The sequence below is a fragment of the Marmota monax genome, unplaced genomic scaffold (assembly GCF_021218885.2).
Source record: "Marmota monax isolate L192 unplaced genomic scaffold, Marmota_monax_Labrador192_F-V1.1 WCK01_AAM20220418_F8-fsc00667, whole genome shotgun sequence".
In the NCBI taxonomy this organism is placed as follows: domain Eukaryota; kingdom Metazoa; phylum Chordata; class Mammalia; order Rodentia; family Sciuridae; genus Marmota; species Marmota monax.
This window is the reverse complement of record NW_026694790.1, coordinates 114,745-123,155: the sequence shown is the minus strand read 5'-3', so window position 1 is coordinate 123,155 and position 8,411 is coordinate 114,745.

Here is an 8,411-nt window from a genome sequence, read left to right as displayed (position 1 = left end):
TCCATTTACCTGCAAACGCCATGGTTTTGTTCTTTTTTAATGCTAAGTAAAATTCCACTGTGTATATATATGCCACTTTTTTATCCATTCATCTATTGAAGGGCATCTAGGTTGGTTCCACAATTTAAAAATTGTGAATTGTGCTGCTAATAAACATTGATATGGCTGTGTCTCTGTAGTATGCTGTTTTTAAGTCCTTTGGGTATAGTCCAAGGATAGGAATAGCTGTGTCAAATGGTGGTTCCATACCCAGTTTTCCAAGGAATCTCCATAGTGCTTTCCATATTGGCTGCACCAATTTGCAGTCCCACCAGCTATGTATGAGTGTACCTATTTCCCCACATCCTCACCAACACTTATTATTGTTTGTCTTTATAATAGCTGCCATTCTGACTGGAGTGAGATGATATTTTAGAATGGTTTTGATTTGCATTTCTCTGATTGCTAGAGATGATGAGCATTTTTTCATATATTTGTTGATTGATTGTATATCCTCTTCTGAGAAGTGTCTGTTCAGGTCCTTGGCCCATTTGTTGATTGGGTTATTTGTTTTTTCAGTGTTTAGCGTTTTGAGTTCTTTATATACCCTAGAGAATAGTGCTCTATCTGATGTGTGAGGGGAAAAATTTGCTCCCAGGATGTAGGCTCTCTGTTCACCTCACAGATTGTTTCTTTTCCTGAGAAGAAACTTTTTAGATTGATTCTATCCCATTTATTGATTCTTGGTTTTAATTCTTGCCCTATAGGAGTCTTATTAAGGAAGTTGGGGCCTAATCCCACATGATGAAGATTAGGGCCAACATTTTCTTCTATTAGATGCAGAGTCTCTGGTTTAATTCCTAGGTCCTTGATGCATTTTGAGTTAAATTTTGTGCATGGTGAGATATAGAGGTTTAATTTCATTTTGTTGCATATGGATTTCCAGTTTTCCCAGCACCATTTGTTGAAGATACGATCTTTTCTCCAGTGCATGTTTTTGGCACTGTTGTCTAATATAAGATAATTGTAATTTTGTGGGTTACTCTCTGTGAACACAGAACATTTTTAATGCATATTAACATCTCATGGAACTTATTTTATAAATGCTGGTTCAAATGTCAGAGCAGTCTATAAACTAGAATCCATCTTCCCTTTAAAAGATGGTTTTGTTGGAGGAAGGAAGATGGCGGCGAGGGGAGTGCATTACCCCCGTGTGCTGCTTCACTGTGTGGGAGTATGACAAGTCAGGACGGCTAAAGGAAATCTTGTTAGGAATTTCCAGCAATAGTGGGGTGCGCCGGAACCTGGAGGAAGGATTTCCATCGCACGAGGATCGGCTACGGGGACTCAAACGCGAGAGGTTTGTCGCACGGAGGGTAACACTGCTTATTCAGCAAATCGCCCCGCGGCTAGAGTCTGCAACGCGCGCTGGGATAGAGACGCAGGGTTACAGTGCTGCAGTTTCTGCCAGCCGCGCAAGCACCGCACTCAGGGCTGAATTCTGGGTTCGAGACGGGGGAAGGAAGCGGTCCATCTCGGTTCTCCACACCGGTCAGACCACAGAGGAGGCCAGCAGCCACCATGTTGGTAAACTGACGTCACCATACCTGTTTTCGACTGACCGCAGCTCATTCAGCCATAGAACAGGTAATTTCAGGCTGCAATTCGCCTGCGGCTTGCAGACAGATTGCTAGGGTTCAGCGCCTGGGTGCTTCTTAGAATCTGATCTTATCGGAGTGAACACCGAGCGCGGGGCGGCCGAGTTCCGGCTCCCGGAACCGTCCCGGAACCGCCCTGGCTCAGGGCTGCGGAGCCTGCGGAGGCTGCTTCTTGGACCCTGCTACTATCAGAGCAAACACCAAGCACTAAGCAGCCGAATTCCGGCTCCCGGAACTGAGCCCGCGGGGGCTGCTTCTTGGAGCTTACACTTATAGGAGCTTACACCTAGCACGGAACGGCCGAGTTCTGGCTCCCGGAACTTCCCTGGACTGGGGCTAGGAGCCCGTGGAAACTGTGTCTCGGTCCGGGTCCTGCTGAGGGCCGGTCAGGACTCACCCGTTGCTTGGGTTGCCCGGCAAGGGGAACGAAATGCTGCCATTCGCATAGGATACCAACATGGCAGAGATCTGATGTCAGCAGAAAGCGGTGGAGGAGAGATCTTCATCAATACCAGCGGTGACATAAGCAGTTGGTCTCCTGGTAAGGGGGGTGAGGCTCAGTAACCCGAGTCTCCTCAATTTGTCCTCGAGCCAGAGGGGAGGAGCCGGGCCGCCGCCAGCCCCCGGAGCAGGCCCAGTGGCTCGCCAGCGTGGTGACCGCGTGACCCCAATTGGAGAGGGGGCGGAGCAGAGCCGCCACCCACACCCGCCAGGTGGGCAGACCCACGACCCAGTAGTACATGGGCGTGGTAGGAGGGGCAGGGCAGAGCCGCCCTTCGCGCTTGCAAGGTAAACAGACCTGTGACAGCCTGGCGGGTCAGGCCCAGTGTCCTGCCAGTGTGGTACACAAGTCACCCCAACTGGAGTAGGGGCAGAGCAGATCCTTCTCCCATGCCCGGATCAGGTCCTGCCGGTGTGGTGGTCACGTGACCCCAATTGGAGTGGGGGTGGAGCAGAACCGCCACCAGTGCCCGCAGGGTGAGCAGACCAGTGATCAACCTGCAGATCAGGCCCAGGGGTCCGCAGGCGTGGTAGGAGGGGCAGGGCAGATCCGCCGCCCGCGCCTTCAAGGTAGGCAGACCTACAACAGACCGGCGGATCAGGCCCAGGAGCCTGCCGGCGTGGTACAAACACCACCCTAATTGGAGTAGTGACAGAGCAGAGTCGCCTCCCTTGCCAGGAACAGGCCCAGCGTCCTGCAGGCGGGGTAGTCACAACACCCCAATTGGAGTAGGGGCAGAGCAGAGCCTCCACCCGTGCCCGAAAGGTGGGCAGATCTGCGACCGACCAGCGGGACAGGCCCAGTGGCCTGCCGGTACGACAGACACGTCACCCCATTTGGAGTAGGGGCAGAGTAGAGCTGCCGCCAGCGCCTGCAGGGTAGGCAAACCTGCAACCGACCGGCGGATCAGGCCCGGTGGCCTGCCGGCATGGTACACTCGTCACCCCAATTGGAGTAGGGGCAGAACAGAGCCACCGCCAGCTCCCAGAACAGGCCCAGTGACCTGCTGGCGTGGTAGCCACGACACCCAAATTGGAATAAGGAGAGAGCAGAGCTGCCGCCCGCACCTGCAGGAAAGATACGCAAGCAGTATGAAAAGACAAGGAAAGAAAGGACCACAAGCAATGCAGGTCAACGCAACTTTAGAAGAGGTAACAGCTGCAGCAGATGGAATGTCAGATAAAGAATTCAGGATATACATGCTTCAGATGATCTGGAGTATCAAGGAAGACATTAAACAGCAAAATCAGACAATGAAAGATCACTTCGACAACGAATTACGCAAACAAATCCAGGAAGCAAAGGATCAACTATACAGGGAGATAGAGGTTATAAAAAACAAGCAATCAGAAATCCTAGAAATGCAGGAAGCAATAAACCAACTTAAAAACTCAATGGAGAATACTACCAGCAGAGTAGAACACTTAGAAGATAGAACATCAGAAAATGAAGACAAAGTATTTCAACTGGAAAAGAACATAGACAGCTCAGCAAGACTGTTAAGAAACCATGAGCAGAACATCCAAGAAATATGGGATAACATTAAGAGACCAAACTTAAGAGTCATTGGGATACAGGAAGGTACAGAGCTCCAAACCAAAGGAATGAGCAGTCTATTCAATGAAATAATACAAGAAAACTTCCCAGACTTGAAGAATGAGACAGAATCCCAAATCCTAGAAGCCTACAGGACGCCGAATGTGAAAAATCATAAGAGATCCACACCTAGACACATTATAATGAAGATGCCCAACATACAGAATAAGGAGAGAATTTTAAAAGCTACAAGAGAAAGGAAGCAGATTACATTTAGGGGTAAGCCAATCAGGATAACAGCTGATCTTTCAACACAGACTCTGAAAGCTAGAAGATCCTGGAATAACACATTTCAAACACTGAAAGAAAATGGGTTCCAACCAAGAATTGTGTATCCAGCGAAATTAAGCTTCAGGATGGAAGATGAAATTAAAACCTTCCACGATAAACAAAAGTTTAAAGAATTCGCAGCTAGAAAACCATCTCTTCAAAACATCCTCGCCAAAGCATTACAGGAAGAGGAAATGGAAAAAAACAATGAAAACCAACAGTGGGAGGTAGGACAGTAAAGGGGGGGGGAAATAATCAAAGAGGAAAACAAACAATGTTTAGTAACAGAAATAAACAAATATGGCTGGAAGAACAACCCATATCTCAATAATAACCCTAAATGTTAATGGCTTAAACTCACCAATTAAGAGACACAGGCTAGTAGAATGGATCACAAAACAAGACCCAACAATATGCTGCCTACAGGAGACGCATTTGATAGGAAAAGACATACATAGGCTGAAGGTGAAAGGTTGGGAAAAATCATATCACTCATATGGACTTCGGAAACAAGCAGGCGTGTCCATACTCATATCAAATAAAATAGATTTCAAGCCAAAGTTAATCAAAAGAGATAAAGAGGGACACTACATACTGCTTAAGGGAACCATACACCAACAAGACATAACAATCATAAATATTTATGCCCCAAACAATGGTGCAGCTATGTTCGTCAAACAAACTCTTCTCAAGTTCAAGAGTCTAATAGACCACCACACCATAATCATGGGAGACGTCAACACACCTCTCTCGCCACTGGACAGATCTTCCAAACAAAAGTTGAATAAGGAAACTATAGAACTCAATAACACTATTAATAACCTAGACCTAATTGACATATATAGAGTATACCACCCAACATCAAGCAGTTACACTTTTTTCTCAGCAGCACATGGATCCTTCTCAAAAATAGATCATATATTATGTCACAGGGCAACTCTTAGACAATATAAAGGAGTAGAGATAATACCATGCATCTTATCTGATCATAATGGAATGAAACTGAAAATCAACGATAAAAGAAGGAAGGAAAAAGCATACATCAATTGGAGAATGAACAATAGGTTACTGAATGATCAATGGATTATAGAAGACATCAAGGAGGAAATTAAAAAATTCTTAGAGATAAATGAAAACACAGACACAACATATCGGAATCTATGGGACACATTGAAAGCAGTTCTAAGAGGAAAATTCATTGCTTGGAGTTCATTCCTTAAAAAAAGAAAAAACCCACAAATAAATGATCTCATACTTCATCTCAAAATCCTAGAAAAACAAGAGCAAAACAACAGCAAAAGAATTAGAAGGCAAGAAATAATTAAAATCAGAGCTGAAATTAATGAAATCGAAACAAAAGAAACAATTGAAAAAATTGACAAAACTAAAAGTTGGTTCTTTGAAAAAATAAACAAAATCGACAGACCCTTAGCGATGCTAGCGAAGAGAAGAAGAGAGAGAACTCAAATTACTAGCATACTGGATGAAAAAGGCAATATCACAACAGACACTTCAGAAATACAGAAGATAATCAAAAACTATTTTGAATCCTTATACTCCAATAAATTAGAAGATAGTGAAGGCATAGATAAATTTCTTAAGTCATATGATCTGCCCAGATTGAGTCAGGAGGATATAGAAAACCTAAACAGACCAATATCAATTGAGGAAATAGAAGAAACCATAAAAAGACTACCAACTAAGAAAAGCCCAGGTCCGGATGGGTATACAGCAGAATTTTACAAAACCTATAAAGAAGAACTAATACCAATACTTTTCAAGCTACTTCAGGAAATAGAAAAGAAGGGAGAACTTCCAAATTCATTCTATGAGGCCAACATCACCCTGATACCTAAACCAGACAAAGACACTTCAAAGAAAGAAAACTACAGACCAATATCTCTAATGAACCTAGATGCAAAAATCCTCAATAAAATTCTGGCGAATCGGATACAAAAACATATCAAAAAAATTGTACACCATGATCAAGTAGGATTCATCCCTGGGATGCAAGGCTGGTTCAATATACGGAAATCAATAAATGTTATTCACCACATCAATAGACTTAAAAATAAGAACCATATGATCATCTGGATAGATGCGGAAAAAGCATTCGACAAAGTACAGCATCCCTTTATGTTCAAAACTCTAGAAAAACTAGGGATAACAGGAACATACCTCAATATTATAAAAGCAATCTATGCTAAGCCTCAGGTTAGCATCATTCTGAATGGAGAAAAACTGAAGGCATTCCCTCTAAAATCTGGAACAAGACAGGGATGCCCTCTCTCTCCACTTCTCTTCAACATAGTTCTCGAAACACTGGCCAGAGCAATTAGACAGACGAAAGAAATTAAAGGCATAAAAATAGGAAAAGAAGAACTTAAATTATCACTATTTGCAGATGATATGATTCTATACCTAGCAGACCCAAAAGGCTCTACAAAGAAACTATTAGAGCTAATAAATGAATTCAGCAAAGTGGCAGGATTTAAAATCAACACGCATAAATCAAAGGCATTCCTGTATATCAGCGACAAATCCTCTGAAATGGAAATGAGGACAACCACTCCATTCAAAATATCTTCAAAAAAAAATAAAATACTTGGGAATCAACCTAACAAAAGAGGTGAAAGACTTATACAATGAAAACTACAGAACCCTAAAGAGAGAAATAGAAGAAGATCTTAGAAGATGGAAAAATATACCCTGTTCATGGATAGGCAGAACTAACATCATCAAAATGGCGATATTACCAAAAGTTCTCTATAGGTTTAATGCAATGCCAATCAAAATCCCAACGGCATTTCTTGTAGAAATAGAGAAAGCAATCATGAAATTCATATGGAAAAATAAAAGACCCAGAATAGCAAAAACAATGCTAAGCAGGAAGTGTGAATCAGGCGGTATAGCGATACCAGACTTCAAACTATACTATAGAGCAATAGTAACAAAAACAGCATGGTACTGGTACCAAAACAGGCGGGTGGACCAATGGTACAGAATAGAGGACACAGAAACCAATCCACAAAACTACAACTATCTTATATTTGATAAAGGGGCTAAAAGCATGCAATGGAGGAAGGATAGCATCTTCAACAAATGGTGCTGGGAAAACTGGAAATCCATATGCAACAAAATGAAACTGAATCCCTTTCTCTCGCCATTCACAAAAGTGAATTCAAAATGGATCAAGGAGCTTGATATCAAATCAGAGACGCGCCGTCTGATAGAAGAAAAAGTTGGCTACGATCTACAGTACGGTGGGGTCGGGCTCCAAATTCCTCAATAGGACACCCATAGCACAAAAGTTAATAACTAGAATCAACAAATGGGACTTACTCAAACTAAAAAGTTTTTTCTCAGCAAAAGAAACAATAAGAGAGGTAAATAAGGAGCCTACACCCTGGGAACAAATCTTTACTCCTCACACTTCAGATAGAGCCCTAATATCCAGAGTATACAAAGAACTCAAAAAATTAGACAATAAGAGAACAAACAACCCAATCAACAAATGGGCCAAGGACCTGAACAGACACTTCTCAGAGGAGGACATACAGTCAATCAACAAGTACATGAAAAAATGCTCAACATCTCTAGCAGTCAGAGAAATGCAAATCAAAACCAACCTAAGATACCATCTCACTCCAGTAAGATTGGCAGCCATTAGGAAGTCAAACAACAACAAGTGCTGGCGAGGATGTGGGGAAAAGGGTACACTTGTACATTGCTGGTGGGACTGCAGATTGGTGCAGCCAATTTGGAAAGCAGTATGGAGATTTCTTGGAAAGCTGGGAATGGAACCACCATTTGACCCAGCTATTCCCCTTCTTGGTCTATTCCCTAAAGACCTAAAAAGAGCATGCTACAGGGACACTGCTACATCGATGTTCATAGCAGCACAGTTCACAATAGCAAGACTGTGGAACCAACCTAGATGCCCTTCAATAGATGAATGGATAAAAAAATGTGGCATTTATACACAATGGAGTATTACTCTGCATTAAAAAATGACAAAATCATAGAATTTACAGGGAAATGGATGGCATTAGAGCAGATTATGCTAAGTGAAGCTAGCCAATCCCTAAAAAACAAATGCCAAATGTCTTCTTTGATATAAGGAAAGTAACTAAGAACAGAGTAGGGACGAAGAGCAGGAGAAGAAGATTAACATTTAACAGGGATGAGAGGTGGGAGGGAAAGGGAGAGAGAAGGGAAATTGCACGGTAATGGAAGGAGACCCTCAGGGTTATACAGTGGAGGGGGTAGAGAGAGAGGAGGGGAGGGGAGGGGAGAGGTGGGGAGGGGGGAGGGTGGAGGATGGGAAAGGCAGCGGAGCACAACAGACACTACTATGGCAATTTGTAAATCAATGGATGTGTAACTGATGTGATTCTGCAATCTGT